Source organism: Sciurus carolinensis, chromosome 7 (genome assembly GCF_902686445.1).
Source record: "Sciurus carolinensis chromosome 7, mSciCar1.2, whole genome shotgun sequence".
NCBI lineage: Eukaryota > Metazoa > Chordata > Mammalia > Rodentia > Sciuridae > Sciurus > Sciurus carolinensis.
In genome coordinates this window covers 136,817,713-136,843,388 of record NC_062219.1, presented here as the reverse complement: position 1 = coordinate 136,843,388, position 25,676 = coordinate 136,817,713, and the positions used below count along the sequence as shown (strand labels likewise).

The 25,676-nt window shown below is 39.4% G+C and overlaps 1 protein-coding gene across 4 annotated transcripts in view; it reads right to left on the bottom strand.

Annotated features, from left to right (window-relative positions):
- The window catches only part of Fars2 (phenylalanyl-tRNA synthetase 2, mitochondrial), a 499,052-nt gene that overhangs the window by 410,304 nt on the left and 63,072 nt on the right, over positions 1 to 25,676 (bottom strand). The gene's annotated exons all lie outside the window — the stretch shown is intronic.

The following is a 25,676-nucleotide window of genomic DNA, read 5'->3' as shown; positions in this document are numbered from 1 at the left end:
TAGACTCGGACTTTTCTGCTATCTTGTGCAAGGCGCTACTTAAGCCATATGGTCACACAGATTGCTATAATATGTTCTACCTTTGAAAAAAAAATCTTTCTCTTGATTCACCTCTACCCTTTCACTAAGAATCTTAAAGTAGCCTATACTGATGCCTCTGATCCTTCTCTGTTCTCTCCCAGGTTTATTCCAATGAGAAGTTTCTTCCCACACACCAAAGAAAATTTGTCTAAGACACCAACAACATCCACATTAGTATCCTAATGGTAGATACCAGTGTTCATCTTTCTTGAACTATCAGCAGCATTTCTCCTTGGATATTTAGGAAGCATTTCAGACCCAACAAACCCAACACTAAGCCCCTGGCTTGACACAGCCCCCTCTAATTTGCTCTTCCCCATCTTACTCCTACAGTGGATCAAGTCGGAAACCCTGGAGTCATCTGTGGTTCCTCGTTTGCTCATATTCCATATTTAATCCATGAGCAGACACCTTCATGCCTACTTCTTTCCCCTATCTCTACTGCTACCACTCTGATCTAAAACTTCAATTATCTCTCACTCAAATTTTTATAATTGCCTCCTAACTGATCTCCCTGTTTGTATCTTTACTCAGTTACACTATAATTTGTGCACAGTTATAAGAGTGGTCCTTTTAAGACCTACTATTCAGTTCCAAATATCTCCCCAACACCCTGCAGAGATAGAATTCTAAAAGGATTCCCAGTGACCCAGTCCTTGTAGAATTCCCACCCTTTGAGTGAGAATATGATGGTTATCACAGATGTGGTTGTTCTACATGACACAGTGATGTGAAAGGATTCTGCAGATGCAATTAAGGACCTTAATCCATTGACCATAAACAAATTAAAAGGGAGATTATCCTGTGTGGATGTGGCTCAATCCTGTTTCCCTGGGCTTAGAGACTTGACACTTCAGGGATTCTCCTGCTGCCCTTGAAAAACCCAAGAGCTATAACATGAACAACCTGTGGAATGACCTGTCTGGCAAGGGACTGAGGAAAGCCTCTAGAGGCTGAGGGCCATCAATCTACAGTCCAAAGAACCGAGTTCTGCCAGTCGTCATGTTGAGTTTAAACCAGGATCCTGAGTTCCAGACACCTTGATTTCAGTCTTGTTAAGACCCCAGAGAAAACTCAGCTGAGCTGAGACTGGACACCTATGGAAGTTGTGAGACGAGAAATGGGTCTTGTATTCAGCTGCTGAGTTTGTATTACTACATAGCAGCAGGGTGTACAGTCTGCAAATACTGCTCAACAAATGGTTTGCCATTCACATTAAATGCTTCGAATCCTAAAAGCTACATGTATCAAGGATGCCAACACAACTGAAATTTCAGATTATCCAGCTAAAAGGTTATCAATGTCTCCCATTCATATATTTGGTATTCTAAAAAATAAAGCATTAGAAAAGGGGGTGCCACAATCATTTCAATCACATAGCACATGGGAGTGAAAATCAAATTTCAAAAGAAAAAGAATTAGAGGCTCCTTAATTTTGCTTTTATGTTGCACTAAAATATACTAAATGAATGTACTCTAAACAACTGTATTATAATGCCATGAAAATGATTTTTTTTTAAAAGGAAAAAATATCAGCACTGAGAATTTTGCCAGTCAGAAGAGTTGATATGACACTAAATAGGAAAGAAAACTTCCCTGATGCATTTTTAGACTATTTTAAAATAGTCTGCCTTTGTTCAAATGATTTTTCCCCTTTAGAGTACCTAATACGTCAAGTTCAGTAGAAGTTACACATATGAAGACAGTAATAAAGTCCACAGAAGAAGACAAATGAATTTTGAGATATCAGTGTACAACACACTCAAGACAGGAATATGAAAATTAAAAGTAACACCACCAGAGTCCCTTTTGGATTTGGGAAGCACTCTAGCAGACAGCCAAAGTGTCTCCAATGCAAAGTTTCTCACTGCTCCTCTCTCAGCATAGAAAATCTCTCCTTGTGGCAAACAAATGACAGTGAAGTAATGTACACATGTGAAATTGGGAGGATAAAACTATTTCTCTCTCCATTTCATGTACTCTGTTCCCACAAGCTCCCAAGCAGATAGCTCACCCTCCCCCAGTGTCTCATTAATTTACCACCATGGTAAGACCCAGACAGGAAGAATATACAGTTCCTTAGCTTTACTTGAAACAACAGGGAGCTCACAGGGAATGATCCCAATGCCCAAGACCTCATCCCAGGTTCCTTATAAAAGAACTGGAGAGGTTTACTCGGTGTGGTAGTAGCCACCTATAATCCCAGCAGCTCACAAGGCTGAGACAGGAGGATCATGAGTTCAGAGTCAGCCTCAACAAAAGTCAGGCACTAAGCAACTCAGGGAGACCCTGTCTCTAAATAAAATACAAAATGGGGCTGGGGATGTGGCTCAGTGGTCAAGTAACCCTGAGTTCAATCCCTGGTAACCCCTGGCCAAAAAAAAAGAACAAAAGAAGCTTGACATAGCCACTTCCCCAAGACCCACTTCCATCTTTCTTTTAAAAACATGGCACTATTGGCTCCCTAATGGTCTCTTATGTTGGCCACAAATGGTAAAGAGAGAAAATTCTGACTTTACTTTTTAAGAAAGAATTTCAAACAAAATAGGCTCATTTATTTTCATGAAAATCACAGGGATAAAGAAAAAAAAATGAAAATACCTATAAAGCATTCTGAGACCTCAGGACCAGAAACACAGTAGGATTAATCTTTCACAAGAGCAGACATCAGTTGGGATTTTCTACCTGACTTAATGAAAAGTAATCAATAAGCCTGGGGTGCTTCTAGAGTGTAACACACACACTCATCTCCCAGGGATCCATCATGACGGCACACACCTGCTGCCTAGAAGCTTGGGGTATTTGGCAAAGCGGTGCGCAAAAACATCTCATAGGTGACTACTTGTTACCAGGAAAAAATATTTCATCACGAAGTGTCGCCACACTACCAAACCGCAATATAGACTCAACAGTTGTGATGAATAAAAAGTAGTTAGTTATTATTAATATTGTTACTAAAGAAAAATCAGATGGAGGGGTCAGTGGGAATATACCCAGAGGCCAATCACCATAGTGACATAACCCCAACTTAAGTATCCAATATCCCTTAAATACTATTTCTGGCCATCAAGGAAACTTAAGCTTTTCTTCTTTGTTAGCATGATAAAACTAGACATATCCGTTACAAGCAATAAGCACAGACAGCTCTATTTACCCTAAACAGAACTTACATTGAGAATGACAAATCACATCAGAGATCGATACACTTTCTCCCTCAGTTTTTATAATCTGCTGAAACCACTGTGAGTTGAGCTTCCTCCCACTATCAGTTTAAAGTTTCCTAGTTCATTAACATTTTTTTTCATTAACATTTTTTATATGCACAAAAACTTTAAAGTCTTTCTAACTTGAACCAGGCACAGTAGTGCTCACTGTAATCCCAGCAGTTTGGGAGACTAAAAGAAGAGGATCGCAAGTTCAAGGTCAGCCTGAGCAACTTAGCAAGGCCCTAACCAGCTTAGCGAGAATCTATATCAAAATAAAAAATTAAGGGTTGAAGATGTGGCTTAATGGTTGAGAGCCTCTGGGTAATTAATTAATTAATTAATTAAATTCTACCGTCATCTTATTTCATTTTATATGATTAAAATATTGTCACTGTGATTGAGCTGACTAGGAATATTTGCCAGGTGTAGTTTAGTAATTTCTTACTGAGATGGTAATTCCTCACTTAAAAAAAATAGTTCCTTTTACCATAGAAATGAAATGATGTACCCCATTTGTGTACAATGAATCAAAATGCAGTCTGTAAAAAATAAAAATAAATAATTTTCTTAAAAAAAGTTACAAAATGAGGTTGTAGCTCAATGGCAGAGTGCTTGCCTAGCATGTGTAAGGCACTCGGGTTTGATCCTTAGTACCACATTAAAAAAAAATAATAAAGGCATGATGTCCATCTACAACTACAAAAAAAATTTTTTTAAAGTTACAAAATGATATTAGCATAATATTTTTCATTAAAATATATAAAACATTGACAGGGGAGTAGCATGACAGACAGCTCTATTTACCCTAAACAGAACTTACATTGAGAATGCTGCCACACACACTGCCAATCACTAAGTCCTGGCTTTGGCCACAAATATATTCTTATCCTCTTACTTTTTTTTTCCTGGTCCTTTTGGTATATTTTTAGAGTAATTTTAAAAATTTTAATGTAAAAGTCATATTGAAAAAAAAGCAAACTTTCATTCCAAGTCTGTTTTTTTGGGGGGAAGGGACAGTACCAGGGATTGAACTTAGGAGCACTTGAACACTGAGCCACATCCCTGCCCTATTTTGTATTTTATTTAGATAGGGTTTCATGGAGTTGCTTAGCGCCTTGCTTTTGCTGAGGCTGGCTTTGAACTTGTGATTCTCCTGCCTTAGGTTCCCAAGCTGCTGGGCAGGTGTGCACCACTGTGCCCCGCTTCATTCCAAGTCATTTTTACAACAGCAACATCCAAACCTAATAAAACTGGAAAGAATGTATAAGTACATGTATCATGATCCTGCTAAGACAGTATTTTTGAGAGTAAACGTATATTTAGGGAAGCTTGTAAAGTTGGGAACTGCATAAGAAAATTGCATGTTACAGGGAACTGAGCATCCCAGTTATTTCTGCACTCTTTTATTCAACAAACAAGAGCAGTGCCAGTCCTGGGGTTGTGGGAGACCTAATCTAACCATGAAAAAAAACACCAAACTAAATGTGTGCTTCAAATACAAAGAATACAAGCTACTGAGTGGCAAACACCATAAACAGAAACACCAAGTGCCCAGGAGATTCAGGAATTGGCGGCCTGATGATCACAGAAAGCATCATCAAAAAAGCAACCCTCTGAGCATATGGGATGGGGTATGGGATGGAGGGGGACATTTTAGAGCAAAGGACAGAGCCTAAGAGAAGATACTGCTGCAGGAGCCTGATGGTCAGGGTTTCCTAATCAGTTCCACACGGGTTCTGCTCAGGACCGTAGAACATCTGAAAGGTTATTCAAAAGACTGCTGAGGAGAACATAAAGAGGACACATGTGTGCATCCCGTAAAGGTACAGAACCACTGGTGGGCTGAATACACCAAAGGAGAATGTGGAGGATGTCTGAGCTTTCTGTTATTAGAGGAAACCAAAGACCAATACACCATTCATGGGATAGAAAACAGCACACCAGAGAGCAAGTTGATTAGTCAGAAAGTTTCAGAGTTAATTTAATACTAAGAATTTTCCTGAATCTAATAAAAATTCAAGCTGTTTTATTCTACATAACAGTATGTCTGTTAAAACAATAATCTGTAAGACGAACAACTTTAGAAGCACTGAACTTATCATTAAACACTTCTCTTTCTCAATAACATCAAATTTCCATGCAGAAATTATTAAAGGATAAAAATGTACAATAATCTATTTTAAAATAAGGTTTAAATAAGTATTCAAGACTACTATCATCAGTTTTCCTTAAAATTCTAATTGTGCTACCAAATATATGTAGAGATATGACTGACATTTACCAAATCAAAGTGATGATTTTCCAGAAGCTTTTTTCACAGTAACCTGCAATCTCTTGATGAGTTTACACATCATTCCTAGCAAAGCAGATACTTTACGACCAACTATATCCTAAGTTTTTAGGACTTCAGTCAATATAAGAATGTAGGCCCAGAAGTAATGGAACATATCTACTGGAAGGAAGAAACCAAAATAGCCACCAGACAAGTGTGTACCTAGAAAGCTCAAATGAATCAACTAACAAACTATAAGAATAAATAGCATCTTGGAAAAAGGAATGAATTCAAAGTTTTGAAAAAAATCAATAGCATTTTTAAATCCCAGCAATAACCAACATGAAATAAAGATGAAATAAAAGACATATTTTGTAATAATAGATATATAGTGAGTCAATGCAAAGCAAATCACAAAACTTACTGGAAAGTCAAGAAATAAGATCTGAATAAATACAAAGAAATATTCCTTATATGGGAAAACTGAATAGTATAAAATGCTAGCTCTACCCAAACTAATTTCATGTCGTTTCCAGTGGAAATTTTTACAGAGGGAGAAGGACGGTAATGGGGAGTACTCTGTCAACATGATCTCCAAGTTCACTTGAAAGATTAAGCAAGTGACAGGAGCTAGGAATTTTTCTGAAATGTAATACAAGAAAATAAAAATAATGAAACTGGCACAAGAACTACACAGCAGAGATTCAGAAATATATTTAAAAATGTATACGCTGGCACAGTTACACACACTTATAATCCCAGTCTCAGAAGGTGAGGCCAGGGACTGAAAATTCAAGGCCAGGCTCAGCAACTTAGCAAGACACTATCTCAAAACAAAAAAATTTTAGAAAGGACTGGAGTGGCCAAACACCCCTGAAATCAATTCCCAGTGCCAAAAATAAAAAAGCCCTCACATACCCACACACATATATGTGTGTAAATATAGAGAGCTGGATAGATAACATCTCATAAACCAATATAAGATAACATATAATATTGAGAAACTGACTTAAGTATTTGGGTAAGTGGGACACAGTGGTACACACCTGGAATCCCAGCAATTCAGGATGCTGACACAGGAGGATTGCAAGTTCAAGGTCAGCCTCAGTCATTTACCAAGGCCCTACGAAACTTTGCGAGACCCTGTCTCAAAATAGAAAATAAAAAGGGCTGGGGAGGTGGCTCAGTGCTTCTGGGTCAAATTCACAGTACTTAAAAAAAAAAAAATGTGAAAAATGAGGTAATCTTTACTTCATGCCTTGTGTCAAGTAGACTGCAGAGAATTCTAAATTCAAAAACACAATGGGGAAAAAAGAGAAACTTTAGGGGTAATTCTTCAACTGACTTTGCTTTAAAAATGCCTGTTCTAACCTATTCTTTTTGTACTTCCAAAGAAATACAAAAGAACTAAACGAAATCAAAAAATGCATATTTTACCACATCAAAGTTTAAAATGATGCTGTTCATAAATATCAAAAAACTGAAAGAGTATAAAAGAAATTGAGGACAATAATAGATGCAGCCACTGTTCACTTGAGCTCTGGGACAAAATCTATGAAATGCAGACAGCCTCTGCAATGTACTATACCATGTAAACAGTTCTTTGAATCATTCTCAAAACAGATCTGGGAAACCATATACATACTTCATTTCAAAAACAAATCTGAGCTTTGGAAAAAGTTTGTCCAAAGGCTTATGACATCCCATATATGCAAAGAAATATTTTCAGTTTTAATAACTCTATGAAAAGACTTAGCTTTCAGCTATGAGGGCAGAAAAAAGGCCCTGAGATGTTTACCGCGAGACTGACGTGATTCCAAACTGGCATTTTTGGAACCTTAGATTGTTGTCTCCTCTCAGAGCATTCTTACTTAAAAACAATCTTAACTTTGGTTTGTTTTAGCGTCAATATATGGCATCTGATAAATAAAAATAAAACACAAAAAGAAAAACAACAGAAAATTAATGGGACAACCCCATGCATGCCTGTGCAGTTTTGGAACAGATTTTATTTGGGAGAACTTGCTGACCTCAGAGGTCACCTCAGAGATGTTACCTCGATAGCCTGATAGCCTCTGAGGGCACACTTAGAGGAGCACCTGTTCCTTGAGCTCAGAGCTCTTGTAAGACTCCAGAAATAATAGCGAAAACTTGTTCGTGACATTTCACATACTGAATCACCCAAACTAATTTAATTTCACATAACCACAATGAAAGTATTACAGAAAAAAAAATGGTTTACATTACAACCAAATACTAATTGCTCAATAACAAATTTTCACTCAAGAATATCTGTTCAGGGCTGGGATTGTGGCTCAGTGGTAGATCACTCACCTAACACATGTGAGACACTGGGTTTGATTCTCAGCACCGCATATAAATAAATAAAATAAAGGCATTGTGTCCAACTACAACTAAAAACAAATTTTTTACAAAAAGAATATCTGTTCAAAAGAAAAGTATCTGAAACAGTTTCCATCTGAATGACATCTGTGCATTTAATTAAATCAATTCTAGGTTTTGACACTTCAAAAAATAACAATACATAAGTGCAAGACACAAAGAATAAAAACACATCTATGAATAGCCTCATAGTTATACAGTCCATCCATCCAGAAAGCTTTCAGTACTGAAGAGAAACATGGACATAAAGTACTAGTGTATCCCATTTCCCTTCTCTCAGTTCTCTAGGAGAACTCCTGTGTCTCTATAAGGTCTCAGCTGACAGATTACAAGAATGGGAAGGGGCACAACTGAAATGGACAAGGACCTTGCAAACATACAAGTCATTTAAAGCAATGAAAATCCCTGAAGTGCGGACACTGACTTGGAAGTAGGAATTCCTTACTGAACGTGGGCATAACACAAGTCAAATGTCAACAGGTGTTGACATTCCTGACAAGCAAATTCAGTTCATGAGCTTCACAGAAACCATCATAAGACACAATCAGATCCTAACTTTAATTTACAGGGAAAAAAAAAAGTCTCACTTCTCCAAACAAGGTTTGCATTCACTTGGAACCAGGAGGCGGTGGACAGTAATCCCACATCACCACAAGGCAAACGTGGCTCGTCTGTCAAGATGAGCAATTTCAACTTTTTTTTTTCATTCCCTATTGAGAAAATGTTTTTAATTGTTTCCCTGATATTAAGTGATTTAAAATCATTTTATTTTAAAAACAAATAGGGATATATAGCAGAGCAGAACAAAGACAAGATTGTAATTTTTAAAGCACGAGAACTATTACACATTTCACGCCTTAGATCACTGGCTTTAAGATTACTCAGATACCCAGGTTAGGGGGTGATATGGGTTGGAACAGTCACTGTTCTCTGCTATTTGGGGTTCTTCAAGGTAAAGTCCTGACACTTTCATTCACTGATCCACCTCTGTCGACCACCATGACCACCACTCATGTCACTTACTGAATACTCATTGAAAATCTAGGACTATGCTAGGCTCTTTACATTTATGATCTCTCCCCCCATGGCAAAGTCCAAAGACTTGGGAAATTTAACTCAGTACTTATAAAGACTTTAAAAATTAATAATGCTTTTCATAGATGAATTATATGCATGGTTATAGCTCTTAAATAAAAAGGTAGATAATAAACAGCAAACTTGTACTGCTTCTTTTGCCTCTTTACAGACACATTTCATGCTATACAATTGCACATGTGTCACCTACTCACATGTGTGTACACCCCACCTCCTCTATCTAACTTTAAAGTATGTTAGCATACTGCTCTGCAGCTCCTCTTGTCGGTTAAGAAATTATGTTGGGCCAGGCCTGGTGGCACAAGCCTGTAATCCTAGTCGCTCAGGAGGCTGAGGCAGGAGGATCAGGAGTTCAAAGCCAGCCTCAGCAACTTACAGAGGTCCTCAGTAACTCAGTGAAACCCTGTCTCTAAATAAAATACAAAAAAGGGCTGAGGATGTGGCTCAGTGAATAAGTACCCACAGATTCACACCCCAGCACCAAAAAAAAAAAAAAAAAGACTTTTTGTTGGCTGCTTTCCACGGTAGTATAATGAGGCATATAGGGCATATAGACACACCTCACTCTTTTAAATGGTCCAAAGTATCCCATCACATGAAAGCCCCACATTTATTGTCATTTCCCTGTTGTTTCTACTATTTTGTTAAAATGAATAAAATGTACCTTTTATACAGGCATATTTGCACAGCTATCTTTGCAGATATTAACCTCCTAAAATCTGAATTGCTAGTACTATGGTTTATGTTTTCAATTTTAACAGACAGAACTAAATGGATGGTCATGGGGACCCCCAACAACTCCATGTGACCACACTCCCTGTGTCCTTGAAACACCACAGATAACCAACTTATTTTACCTCTACACTGCCAGGTAATTTCACTAAAATAGAATTACATGAAATGATGTGTGAGACGACTTTAAAAATAAAAGTCCTACTGTGTGCAAAATATTGTCACCATCCCTGAATGCAAAGAGTGTAAAATGTTTGAGGTTGAAGAGTCATGGATTTCTTAGGGAAACACATAAATACATTTCTAAAAAGAACTTGTGATTAATGAGAGGACAGTCATCAAGTTCCTTAGAGGTTCAGAAAAGGCAAAAAATGCCGGCCTGCACAATCATGGAAGAGATGAAATGCCAACTAGATATTAAATGATGAGTTCAGCCTGAAGAGCCCAAATGAAGAGGAAGATACAGTACGTGATGTACAAACCCAAGAACAGCAGAGATCAAAGTCAGTACAGATGTTACACAGCACACTTCTAGTCTAAGCCCTAGTTAGGGACTGCTCAAAATACCAACAGGCTGATCAGACAAGACAGACAAATCAAGGACCAAAATATACATAAATTACATGTACATAAAATATACATAAATATAAATATAATATAAATTCATATGTTCATTAAAAAAGCAAATATTAGAATAAACATAGAATAAACATTCATGACTTGACCTATAAACCTAAGAGCTGAGTCAGCTAATAATAATCCATTTTGCTGAATAAAAACAAAATTCTGGAACATTCACTTTGCTATTCTTTAATACTGAACCACTGTTTTTAATATAGCTTATACTTTGCAGTGATTCTAATCACCCTTCCACCTGAGCAGTCTTACTGCTCAGGTACAGTATCATGGGTGATAAATTAACTGGGGTTCAAACCATATAATATTGCCCTTGTCTTGCTCCTTCTCTGATTCTATAATGCCTTATATCCGATATAACATAGGCATATACCTTCAGGAACATTAAAATGAAGATTCTCTAAGTAAGCACAGTTTCAAATAAAACCACTGATGCTAATATGAGTAGCTCAGGTACTTGAGTTATATCATCAATCATCAAAATCAGCCCCAAACTGCTAGAGTAGCATCTTCCAAAGAGCACATAAATAAATCTGCTAGTTGAACATTCTATGCTTTCAATTAGCCTTTCTATGGCTCTGCTCAATTCTTTTTTATCACCATATACTTCTTCCTATTGATTCTTAGCACTTCATATATTAGCAGGAGACCAGTGCCAGCCTAATATCATGCATTTATGCAGCGCTTTCACTCGAGTCATCCTGGAACCTCCTTAGAATTCCGATGAAGAGGAAGAGCAATGCTTTAGGAGTGTGGGTGGCTTCATTCGCCTCTATTTCCAGCACCCCCCCAATGCTTGCTGCATACTAGGTGCTCGGTGTCAGTCCCTGGAGTGAGGAGAGAGCATGTTTCCACAGTCTTGGGTTTGAATCTCAGCTATGGTACCTTCCAAATATAACTAGAGGCCAGAGCCAATCGGAGATGTGGTTTCTTATCTAAAAAGTGGGATGGAGAATATCTGTTTGAATAACAGAAGTTCAGTGAAATAGACAAAGTGGAATAAAGAGATGGAGGCGGGATGAGAAAAGGAAAGGCAGTAGAATGGATCTGACATTACCTTCCTATGTGCATATGAGTATACCACGTGAATCTCACCACTGTGTACATCCACAAGAAATTAATTTTTTAAAAAATGACCATGGGTAAATGGCAGAAAGTTCAGTAGAGAAATAGAAACAGGGGGTGGGGTGAGAGGAGGGGAAGGAGAGGTACTGGGGACTGAATTAAAACAAGATATATTACATGCTTTTATAATTCTCTCAAAATGAATTCTACTGTCATATACAACTAAAAAGAATAAATTTTTTAAAAAAGAATATCTGTTTTAGCTGTCTCTCCCTCTGGAGATGAGCTGCATTCTCCCCTGAATGTATATTACCAGCTTTACCCCAAAAACTTCTCACCTCCACTATGGACTGAATTCTCCCTTGAATATGTATTTCTCTTTTAATACCTTTATTTTTTTCTTTATTTTTTATGTAGTGCTGAGGATTAAACCCAGTTCCTCACATGTGCCAGGCAAGCACTCTACCACTGAGCCACAACTCCAGTCCCCCTGTATTACTTACTTTACCTCAAAAGACATCTCCCCTTGCAAAATCCTGTATTCTCTCTTAAATGTGTATCTGCTCTCCTAAATCTGTATCTCTGCAGTAGGTATGGGTAGGGAGGAGTTCCTATTTCAGAGTTTGAGGTCGGTCTAACCAACACAGAAAGACAATGTCTTTAAAAAAATGTCAGGCAGTGGGTTAAGAGTAATGCCCTCTGTAATTCTGTAGCTGCAGAAGGATGGCCTTAGGTCCCACAGAATAACAGGCACTCTCTGCAATTTGCTATGATCATACTGCAATATTTCCCACATGGCCAGGCATAGCAGTACTGTTATTCCAACCACTCAGGAAGTTGAAGCAGGAAGATAACATGTTCAAGTCCAGTCTGAACAACTTAGAAGATCCTATCTCCAATAACAGATTAGTTAAATAACATAATTTCCCACACCTTGGTGAGGGTTCAATTCCATCAGTGCTGATCTCATTCTGGCTTTTGGACTTCACCCTAGATAACCCCGTAACATGTCCAGCTGAGGTGGGTCCTAGGTTGGCATATGGCAGTACTGCCCTCCACACGTCCTTCCCAGAGTCTAACGTTTGCTATTACACTAGGAAACCCGAGCTGATAAAGGGAAGGAGGCAGGAACGTGACCAAGATGCCAGGTAAGTCACATGGTCAAATAAGAGAAAATCCCAGCCACCTGCAGCACACCATTATTGGGGCCCTTCTGTGGGGCCAGGTAATCCTAATAGTTAAAACCTGTCAGGCTGGACACAGGAGGTATGGAGACATTTGAATGCTCCTAGAGACCTGCAAGCTTGCTCTGGTTAATCTCTCATTATGGAGCATCTAAATGACAGAGCCCTAAAACTACAAATCATTACTCAGGTGAAAATATTCTGAAAGAAGTGAGATTAATATATCCTGGAGATTAATGCTCTATCTGAGGTGCAGTGGTAAAGAGTTTCTCCCATTCTATAGGCTGTTTACATTTTGATTGTTTCCTTTGCCATGAAGATGTTTTTTAGTTTGATATCATCCCATTTATTGATTCTTGATTTTTACTTCTTAAAATTTAGGAGACTTTTTGAGGAAGTTAATTCCTAAGCCAACATGGTAAAGAGTTGGGCCTACTTTTTCACTCCAGTCAGAATGGCAATTATCAAGAATACAAGTAACAATAAATATTCACTTATACCTTGCTGGTGGAACTGCAAATTGGTACAATCACTCTGGAAAGCAGTATGGAGACTCCTCAAAAAACCTGAAATGGAACCACCATGTGACCCAGTTAATCCACTCCTTGGTTTATACCCAGAGGACTTAAAACCAGCATACAATAGTGACACAGACACATTGATATTTATAGCAGTACAATTCACAATACCCAAGCTATGGAACCAACCTAGGTGTCCTTCAACAGATGAATGGATAAAGAAAAGGTGGTACATATACATAGTAGAATACTACTCAGCCATAAAGAAGAATGAAATTATGGCATTTACTGGTAAATGGATGGAACTGGAGAATATCAGGCTAAGTGAAATAAGTGAGTCCCAAAAATCAAAGGCCAAATGTTCTAATATGTGTATGCTAACCCATAACAAGGGAGGGAAAGATTAGAAACTCACAGCTTTAGACAAAGGGGAATGAAGGGAAAGGAGGAGGGGTGGGAATAGAAAAGATTGTACAAGGAATCAGATATAACTTTCTTATCCTTATATATGAATACAAAATCAGTATAACTCCATATCATGTACAACCACAAAAATGGGATCCTAATTAGAATAAATAATACTCCATGTATGTACAATATGTCAAAATATACTCTACTGTCATGTATATCTAAAAAATAAAAAATTATAGAAAATGGAAAGAACATATAAACTTTAAAACCTTTATTAAAATTTGCATTGATCTAAAAAAATGAGATTAAAATTAAGAAAGTCAAGATAAAGACATGCAAGCAAAATAAAAGAGAAAACTGAACTTTTTAACCAAAGCTCATCTAACCATAAAACTAAAAAAACATCGATGTCCACAAAAATAAGAATCTAAAAAAGAAATGTGGAAGATTATTAATCAAGAATTATGGACTTGGGCTGGGGCTGTGGCTCAGTGGTGGAGTGCTTGTCTCACACATAATGGGGCACTGGGTTCGATCCTCACCATCACATAAAAACAAATAAAATAAAGGTATTGTATCCATCTACAACTAAAAATATTTAAAAAAAAAAGAATTATGGACTTATTATTTACTACAGTAAAACTTCGTCCTTTAGAGACCACAAAATAACCCCAATACATGCATAGTGTGACTATTCAAATCTAACCACCCATTCAAAGTAGAGTGAGCGAATATATCCCTAGAGAAACCTGGAAGCCTAATTCAAAAGTACCTATGAATAAGCATGAAATTTTATCAATGTCATTATTTTGTGAATTATTTTCCACTCCACAATAGTCCTGTTATTTGTTTTGATATCAACAATCTCCTCCAAAGCTTTCAGTGAAATTAAAATTCAAGCTGAACAGGATGGCTCATGCCTGTAATCCTAGTAACTTGGCAGGCTAAGGCAGGAGGATCACAAGTTCAAGTCCAGCCTACACAACTTAACAAGGCCCTGTGTCGAATTTAAAAATTGGGGGGGAAAAAAATGAGCTTGGGATACTTCTCAGTGGTTGAGCACCCCTGGGTTACCTCAGTACTGATAAAATAAAATAAAAATGTCAATGAACATGTGTTATAGCTAAAGGCAAGATGGGAAGCTGAAATTTTAACTCTAGTCCCTGACTTCCAGAGAGGCGAGAAGGGCTAGAAATTAAGCCAATCACCAATAGCCAATGATTTAATCAATCATGACTACATACATAAACTTTGATAAAAATTCATAAACCACGGGATTCAGAGAGCCTCCCAGTTGGTGAGCACATCAAGGAGCTGGGAGGGTGGTGCTCGAGAGAGGGCATGGAGGAATGAGGAATGATGCCCTTACCCTCACACCTTGCCCTACGCATCAATTCCATGAAGCTTTCCTGAGCTGTAGCCTTTATAATAAATCAGTAATAGCAAGTAAAGTGCTTTTCTGAGTTACGGGAGCTACTCTAGCAAATTACTGAACCAGAGAAGGGCCAAGGAAATCCCAATTTATAGCTGGTTGACCAGAAATACTTGATGGCACCATGGGACTTGCTGCTGAAGACTGAAGAGGGGGCGGTTTTGTAGCATGGACACTTTAACCTTTGGGGTCTATGCAAACTTGGGGTATACAGCTGATGTCCAGAGAGCTGGATAATTGGTTGGCATGGGACAAAAACCTACATTTGTGGTGTTACAAGTATTATGAAAAAGACAGCTTGCACGCACATTAATCATAGCAAGCAGTAAGTACAGTCAATTCAGAGACACAAGACAATTCACTCTGGATTTCAATCACATTCATGATTTTGAACCATCAAAAAATACTGGGAGAAACTGAATAAAGCACATGACTGACTTCAAACTGGAATGCTACAGTAACTTAAAATAACGTATCATGTACAGCTTCCTCAAATTACAAAAGAATTATCCCCTACGAACTCGTTTATAAGATGGCAGGTAGCCACGTATTTTTTCATAAGAACAATGCTTAGCAGAAAGTTTAGAAATACAGCAGGCCACAGTGTCACGGAAACAGCACTCTCTTCCCCCAGAATTTACCCACCACATAAGACAGTCCCATTCTGGAAATGGATAGAGACAAGACACAATTCCTCCCTCAAACTTCTCAGCCAGGACCCTCTCTCTGTTAAAGTCCAAAAATGGTGAATTTCACCATGGCTGCCCTCAAGAGCAAAGGTTGGCAGGTGATGGTGTATACAATCACGTCTGGAGCAGGAGAGGGGAAAAAGAGCACTTTATCAGGAACTGGGCAAACCTGAGTAAGAGTCTCTACTGCAGGCAAGAAGGTTCGTATCATAAGTTCCTAGGCTCTCAGGATGCAATGGAAAAGGTATGCACCCAGAGAATGGTTTACAAGGTTTCCTAACCAGGGAGAGATTCCTCACTCAACATTCCATGATATCTTACAGTGCAACAAGGATAAAATAGGAAGCACCAAGACACCAGAAAGACACTCAATCCTTTTGGTCCAACTACAAAGTAACACTAATGAAAAAAATGTAGACAATGTATTTCAGAGGCTTGATAGACCACAGGGATCATTTGAGGAAATGGAGGAAAAGACAGTTTCTTGTCATATGGGAGGTCTGGGGAACAGCTTACCCAGAACCTGGCTGCGTGACATTGTGAACAAAGAGGCTACTTCAAGGCTCCGGTGTTTTTTTGTTTGTTTGTTTGTTTTTAGTTGTTTTGTTTTGGTACCAGGGATTGAACTCAGGGGCACTCGGCCGCTAAGCCACATCCCCAGCCCTTTTTATATCTTATTTAGAGACAGGGTCTCACTGAGTTGTGTAGCACCTCACTTTTGCTGAGGCTGGCTGTGAACTCGAGATCCTCCTGCCTCAGCCTCCTGAGTTCTGGGATTAGAGGCATGAGCCACCACACTGGGCTCCAATGTTTTTAAGGATGAGGGAAAAAAGGTGGGGGAGATCTCATATCTTTAAATTATTCATACTCAAAATTCATGGGGAAATAGGATTGCTTCAAAAAACTATACTACAATTCCTTAAAATTTCATTCTCCAACAACAAGGTCCATGGTAGACTAGGGGAGCAGGCGGACAGGAGTGAGACTAATCAGTTTCTGACTAAAACTAAAATATTTTTCCATGTCCTTACAAAGAAATGAAAATAGCTAATATATAGAATTTTCTTAATACATTTTTGTATAACTTAATGGAAAAGGTGGGTACTTATTAATGCTGATCTATACTGGAATCTAGAATATCAGATAGCTGATTTAAAACAATAAAAACAAAAGATATATTTAGTCATTTTAAGATCTAGTAAAGTCATTGTTCTAAGGGGATTATAGCAAGAATTGCACGTACTTTTTATTGTTTAGAACAGATCCTCCTACCCTATCCCTGAAACTGTTACTTTAAAAGGGGTAAAATTTCCCCAAAGGCTACTGAAAGCTGTACAAACCAGTGGTCAGAAATTCATTCCAGCAGAGCCCAGGACACTAAGGGTGCCCAGTGGAAGCCATAAGGTGGGAGACTCACAAGGTGAGCAGAGCGGAGGGTTTAGCTTCCAGCTCCCCATACTGTCTATTCTCCAGCAAGGCAGATCACACAGTGCAGTCCCTCCAGGACAGAGCACAAGGAGGGAGAGGAGGAGAAGGGAAAATCAGAGCTGTGGACTAAATTACACAGGTGGTACACTGCAAATCCTAATGGCAATCTTCACATAATCTACGATGTAAAGTTTTCTATATGTTTTGGCTCTTTGCGAACCAAACTGCCAGACAATGCAGATTTCCTATTAAATAAGAGAATAAGTGTGGAATAATAACAGTGCCAACATTAGCTCAGTGCCTATGAAATGAATGAGGGTAAATAAATGTTAGTTTCTTCTTTTTTCAGGGGAATGGGGTGGGTTAATCCAGTTTTACAAAGTCACACTATCCCTGGAATTTGGTCACTGGGCCACCACTCCGCATGAGGAATCAGGGCTAAGGAGCAGACACTGCCAGCTACTGTGTGAGCAGTCCAAGCTGATGTAGCACTATCAGAATACTTCTATTACTCCCAGCAATAACTAGTGGGTGTAACGTCCTTAATACTGGACTGGGCTGCAGCAGTGGTTAGCTGCATTCATTAGTCAAACTCATGGAATATCTGAATCCACATGACCATCTGATGCCACTTGCACAAGGAGACACTGCAATTCAAAAGAAAACGGACCCTGCTGGAGACAACACCCTCGGGTCTCCCACGAAGACAACAGGCTCCAGGCCCAGGTTTCTAAAGGAAGGTGTGGACAAGGCTATTGTGGACACCTCAACCAAAGTGCTAGAATAGTAAGAAAAAGGAGGAGCCCCACACCCACCCACTCCCTATCCCTGCTGGTGCCAGTCAGGGTAGGAGAGCTCCACCTGCCCTAGAAAAGGACCTACAAGTGGGTCACACAACTGCCACTTAGGTGAAAGCTGCCATAATGGCCACAGCACAATGTTAACCATTTGCCTCAGGAAAACGGGAAGTGGGTCCTCCAAAACAAGGGTCTTGTATGCTCCAGAATACACATCACTCTATTTAGACCAAAAGGAATGTCCTTTCAGTCACTATCAGGTACCTTGGGCTTCCTTTAGGGCAAAGCTTAAGCAGTGAGCTACACAGCAGGAAAGGGAGGCACTCTCCAGGTGGACACGACAAAAAAGCGACACTGCACTGAATGTCCTGGGCCAGCCTCCCATGGGGTTAGTCCTGCTATATGAGGCTGAGACAGGAAGTAGGGAATTGTCCTATTGAAAAAGGTGTATGCCTATTTTAAATTATCATTAAATACTGCCAACCTTCCATGAACATTGTCCCTATCAATGTGCCTACCAATAATACATGAAAGGCACATTTCCAGTTCCTTACTAACATGACAGAGCACAAGGTTTATCCTTCTCTGCCAATTTGATGCTTAAAAATAATACTTTCATAATATTAGTGATGTTTAAAATCCTTACATATTTTATTAAGCTTTGGTACTTCCTTCTTATTGACTGACAATTTTCACATTTAGTACTAGGATATTGATCATTTTCTCACTAATTTATCCATCATATGTACTGCAAATATTGTAAACACTGATCATTTGTGTTTCAGCCTTCTTATGGCATTCCTTATGGTACCTAATAATTAAGAAAAGTAATTATTTAAAATTTTCAAAGAGCATAAATAGCAGTTTCATAAATAAGTAAAACACTTATTTTCACAGATAGCTTGATAATATATACAAGTAGCATTGATTGATATTATTCAGGAACCTATTGCTTAAGATATAGGAAGTGCCTGTACCCTAAAATAAACCACCTGAAATGCTCAGAGCGCCTGCTCTTCAAGCAGTTGAGTCTTTTCTTTTTTTTTCTTTCTTTTTTTTTTTTTTTTTCCTGTACACAAGCAGCACTGATTGATACTATTGAGGAAACTGTTGCTTAAGATGTAGGAAGTGACTGCACTCTACCATAAACCAGCTGAAATGCTCAGAGTGCCTGCTCTTCAGCAGCTGAGTCTCTTTTTTTGCACTCCTGAAGCTTGGAGACTACACACAGCTAAATAGGTCCCGACTCAGGCAACTCAGGCAGGCTCAGCAACAGGGACCAGGCCCATCCCTTCCCACCGATGGATGTCAAGAGAGGGCAGGATGCAGCATATGCACTAAGTACACAAGGCATCAGGGAGCGAAATTAATAATGCATCACTCTGGCAATTTCCTTGGCTGTGCTGTGCAAGCTGGAAACAGATTTGCTTCAGGGGCTCTGACACGCAGTATGTCAGCAATACCCCTCCCTTTTGACTGAGGAAAAGGAAACAGATTTGAGAAGCAACCACTACAGTGGTCAGTTTGGAAACAGATGAGGTATCCAAAAAGAACTGCTATGCTATGAATCTGTGGAGTAGCCAAGCAATGTTCAAATATTTTTAAAGAAAAAGATCAAAATAGGTGAAAAATGCACATTTTTAACAGTGAAAGATATTTTTGATAAAATCTGCAACTGCGAGGCACATAGGCAGTAAGAGGAACCAGATGTTTGCACGCGCTTGCTAACAAACTCCTTCCTGCAGTAAGAAGACATGTCTCTCAATGTGACAATCTCAGGAGGTGACAAAGGAAATATAAGATCTGTTCTCAATGGGAGTCACCTGACTCTCCCTCAACTGCCCAAAAGTAACTTCAGTGTGCATCTTTTGAGAAGGTCACAGCTGGAGGTTCAAAGATCCAGCCAGATGTTATTTAAGAGACAATATAAACTTCCCAAAATTAAGCAATTTATGTAACAGATTTCTGTCGGGACACAAAAATGATTCTAGGGGATGAGGCAAACACAGAAGAGATATACCAAATGGGAATGAAATCGACAACAAAACTTAGTACAAAATTTTTCTCCCTATAGATTTCTCTATCTGAATACTCTCACCTCTTCACTACGCCATGACCTGAACCTCACGTAGTACTAGAGTCCATGATTAACCACTCCAAAAAGGAAAGATAACACAAGAACTTCCCTTCTCAACACAGCCTACACTCCAATGAATTCTCTTCATCCTGTTTCCCGACCTCTTACCATATTCAAGATTAATCCATCCCAGACACACAATAAAGCCTACTTCTGACCCCCCCAAAAAATGCAATTAACACATGAAGACCAAAACAACAATAGCGTCCATAAAAAAATGTTTCGACCTACATAAATTTAAAAGTCTAAAACCATCGTGAAAATGTTGACCAATTATTTTACTGAAATTAACATTAGGGAGATACATAGTGATATTAGGAGAAGGTGGGACAATGATCACCTTGTACAGGAAACACAAGAGCACAGACTCTGTGGAATCAGGAAAAATTCACAGCTTTTTATTCTTTTGATGTCCAAGAAAAGGCCAGATCCTTTCTGAATGACCAGCTCTCACTGGCACCCCTGGCATTTTCAATTTGGATGGGAGATGACTTATGTAGACTTCACTTAAAAACATGGCTTGTACTTATCTACATCCCCCCAAAATTCACATGTTGAAATACAAACACCAAAGGTAATATATTAGAAAGCAGACTTTCTGCAAGGTGACTAGGTGAGAGCAGAGACTTCACAAGCTGGTTTAGTGCTCTTATAAAAAGAGGAGCCTAAGATCTAACTTGTCCCATCCACTGTGTGAGGACACATAATTATAAGATGCCATCAATGAGAAATGGACCCTCATCAGACACCTTGTCTACTGGAGCCTCATTTTCGGATGTCCCAGATTCTCAATAATGAGAAGTAAATTTCTGTAGTTTATAAGTCACCCAGTTTATAGTATTGTTGTCATAGCGTCTCAAATAAACTAAGACAGTTCACTGACACAGGCTGGGTTAAGTACCCTGCCTATATACTTATCTCCACCACGAAATCAGAGTAAAAAGGAACTTTTTACTACTTATTGGTCCTGGCTACAGAAAATCCTCCATAAATGCTTGTAAATTAATCTCCAACTAATATGTTTGATCCTTCAGGACAAATACTATATTTTACTTAATCTTTCAACTCTAACACTATGAAAGAGTATGTAGTAGCTTCAAAATAAATATATTTCTTTAGAAAATACTTTTAAAACAAAATTTTTTGTAGTTCTAGAAGGACAGATGCCTTTATTTTATTTATTTATTTTTATGTGGTGCAAAGGATCTAACCCAGTACCTCACACATGCTAGGCAAGTGTATAGTCCTGGCCCTAGAAACACTTCTTTTACATACTCTCGTCATATAAAATTTCTAATAATTTCTCAAGAGTCAGTATTATTCTAGTTATACTTGGATAAATTAACTTTTAGAATCAGAAGAAAGCACAGGGATAGACAAAGGGGTTCCTATGTACAGTAAGTGACTTAAATACAAAAGAGCTGCTTCTCCTGAAGGTAGCACTTCACATTTGCTCTCCAGCTCCATAAGACTTAGAAGCAGAGGATGACAGAGAGGCTGTTTGGCTAGCCACCGCCCTCCAGATCAGGCTTTTCCTAAAACTGTAACACCATGGGGCTGGGGTTGTGGCTCAGTGGTAGAGCACTTGCCTAGCATGTGTGAGGCACTGGGTTCAATTCTCAGCACCACGTATAGATAGATAGATAGATAGATAGATAAATAAATAAATAAATAAATGTCTATCAACATCTAAAAAAAATTTTTTTAATGTAACACCAGGGGGCCAACCAAGGTCTGCAAGGTGTATCAATGTCTTAGTATCCAACAAAGGTCTGCAAGGCACTGTCCCTAGAGTTCCATGTACCTGTAGGTGTTTCTTTTCCAGCATTTTGAACAACTTCACTTTTCTTTCACATTTGCAAGGTATAATTTATAGTTTAGGATTGTGTCCTGTTGAAGCAGTGAGGAACTTAAGGAAGAAACTTAGGAAAAATTAATTCACCTAAAGAACCAAACACATATAAAAAAAAAGATGAATCCTGCCTCATTGCTCATATGACTGAGTTATCTACTTAATAAATGATACAGTAGCCTCTCTGTATCCATGGGGGATTAGTTCCAAGATTCCTGGACAACAAAAACCTTGGCGTTCAAAGACTCATAAATAAATTCGTGCAGTACTTTCATACAACCTGCATACCTCCTTCCATAAACAGTGATGCACACATGATTCAACAATGAACCAAACATTCAATGATGATCCCATAAAATTTTACCACCTAATGACATCATAGCCATCTTAGTTTGAGCAAATATGTTCTACAATGTTCCCACAACAACAAAATTGCCTAAGGAAGCATTTCTCAGACCATATGCTTCTTCTTAAGCAATGCATGACTGTACTTTAGATCATCTTTAATTACTCCTAAGACCTAATACAACATAAATGTTGCTATGTGAAAGTTGTCAATAGTTGTTATACTGACAAGGAAATAGGTCTGTACATCTTCATTCAGACATAATTTGTTTTTCAAATATTTTTGATCCCAGGTTGGTTGAATCCACAAATGCAGAACCCAGAGATACAGAGGGCTGATTCTATAGCCAAACTCAAAGGGATGTCAAAACCAGGACTCCACAGGCTTACAGGCCTAAGCCAAGGGAGACCGAACACTACTGGGGGTGAGAGTACAAGCTCACAGCATAAGTTCTGCTACTCACCAGCTTGGTGACATTCAACAAATGAATTAATCACTTCCAGCGTTCATTGCTCAATCTGTTAAATGGGCATTTGTGGTTAAAATGAATTAGAATGATACAGAAAGTTTTTGGACAAAAGCAAATGTCACTGTTATTTGCTAGTATTAATATCATGTCAGCAAGTGACAACCCTTTGTTCACTAAGGCAAAACATAAATGAGAACCACTACATCAGAATTACTTCCCACAATCCATCATTAAAAGCAACTCAGAAAATAAGTCGTAACCACTTATCCATTGTTTTTCTTTTGAGAAAGGGTCGCACTATGTTGTGCAAATGAGACTCAAACTTGCAATCCTCCTGCCTCAGCCTCCCAAGTAGCTGGGATTATAGACATATATACCACAGCACCCGGCTATCATTAAATTTTTTCTTGCATTTTAGTGAATTACCTGCCCTTTCTCAAAAACAAAAGGGGGTAAGAGCCCCAGGAAAAAAAGCACAGAATCTAAAGATTCCCCCAGATGAGGATAGTGATACCCACCTGTGCAGAGGACCTGCAATGCCCCTTCTGAAGTCCCAGGGGTCTCCTGTCAGTGCTTTACACTGGAGCCCAGCAGCTGTCTGGGCCATGTTGCTTTTTAAAGTTAGAGGAGCCAGATAGCCTCTTAAATTGCACCCATGGAAAAAACAGGGGCCAGGCACAGTGATGCACACCTGTAATCCTAATGGCATGGGAACCCGAGGCAGGAGTATCACAACTTTGAGTCCAGCCTGGGCAACTTAATGAGACCCTGTCTCAAAATAAAAATGGGGCACCATGCACCCCCCACAGCATGGGGCTATTGCAGGGCTCTACCCACAGCTGCCTGCCTCCTGCACTGGCCAATCTTCTGCACCATGTCTTTTGGCTTCCTGAGCTCAGGATCTCCCTGATCACATGAAGAAGAGGGAGCTATGGTTTCACCTCCCTACAATCATCCTTGCCTTGGAGGCCCACCAGAAGACATTTTATGGCTCCACTCTGGAACTACAAGCTGGATCTTACCCAGCTAACCTGAAGCACAGGTATATGGAGACCAAGATGAGGAACTTCCCAGTGGCCCCTTGCTGACCCTGGCTGCTGGGGTCACACCTTCCAAAAACTTATTTTGGTGCCAATATAGAAAGAACATTTCTTTGAAGGTGGTTGGTTCCATCTGTGCTCCACCAACGCAGCTGCCACAGTCGGGGGAGGAGGAGGTCACAAGGTCTCCCTGGGGGTCTAAGCTGAAGGAAAGTGATGTCGTCTCCAGGCCATATGGGGGAATAGCAGGCACTTTGACTGTTCTGTTGCCCTTCTGCTCCAACTCCTGCTCTTCCCCAAGATGCTGATTTCCTGTTAGAGAACTAAGTGAAGATGGGGAACGGCAGTACTGAGGTCACTGCTTGGGGTTGGCAGTGAACCTAGGCTCCACCTCAAAAATAAGGAAGGACTGCAGCAAAAGGGGTAAGCTGAAAGCTGGGCTCCATGGTGATGGTTTGGCCCTCCACCTGGGGTGAGGCGAGAGCTGGGTTCACTGCTTCAGCCTTCTCCTGGCCCACCAGTAATTCCTGAATCTCGTTCCTTTCATGGCCAAGGGACAGCAACAACTCATTTGGCTGGGAGTCATGGCAGTCAGGGAGTAGCCAAATGTAAGGCATCACACAATGCATGTTTATCCCTTAGGATTTCCTTGAAAGTACCTCTCTTGCTGGGGTTGAAGATCAGGAATTTCTTGCATAAGTTGTTATACCCTTCAGACATAAAAAAGGAAATGTGGTATATTGTGCATAGTACCTACCCCCACAACTCCCAGAAGTTTTCTTCAACAGAAGGCAAAGAACCAGGAACCATGAAATAGAGAATGACACTCAGACTCCCCATCTCCTCCACAGGGTGGTCATGCTTTGGGCCTTGTCAATTCCAGAGCAGAAATAAGGGGACTGTACTAGAAGGCATCCAGCTTGTTTGCCAGACAGGAATTCACTGCTGAAGCCAAAGTCTACAACCTTGAAGATATGCAGGTCAGCATCCAAAAGCAAGTTTCTGGCGTTAGGCCTTTATGGATAAATCCCCTTCTACTGGCATCCTGCACAGCAGCACTGTCTGGTAGAATGTGTCTAAGTCTTCTCTCTCCTACAGACTCAGGAGCTAATGGAACATCTCCACCAGCATAGCTATAACAGGTGGAGTGTTTCCTAGGCCTCTATCACCTCACTTTCAGAATGCTAGGGTAATGTGGACTGGGGGACAGTCTCCAGAGTTCTGACTGTTACGGACCTGCATGGCCATCTATCTCAGTCTCAGCCAGGATCCACCTTACTTCAGGAGGTTGCCCTATATAGTCTTATAGCCCTATATAGTTGTCCCTATATAGTCTTGAAGAGCCAGAAGCTGTTGATACGAGTCTCCTCCCCTGCAGGGATAGTCATGAGGCCAGCTGCACATGACCTGCTAACTACACTAACGTGAAAATTCATTATACAAATTGGAGTCATTTCTGTCATCCCACTGGAGTAGAGAGGCCATGGGAAAGAAGTGGAAACAGTCAAGGATACCTGTTCCAGGAACATATAGAACCAACCCAATGAAACGGACTGCCCTATCCTTGAGACTATTTTTACCTCCCAACTGACAATGGAACAGCCACCTTTGACCTTAAGATTACTTTACACAGTAACTGCCACCTTGCCAATCAGATCTCACTAGCTCCCTCGAACATCCAAAGCACCAACCAATTTTAAAGTAATTTGCAGACTCCTCAGTCCCAGGAAAAACTCCTAGTCTCTCCTTTGTTTTACAGACTTACCAGATTTCACTCCACACTCAAGTGTCCTGGATCTTAATCCTTTATTCCCCACAAAAAGTTCCTTTATTGAAAACTTTTTTTTTTTTTTTTGGCTTCACTTTAACCCTAACAAATTAAA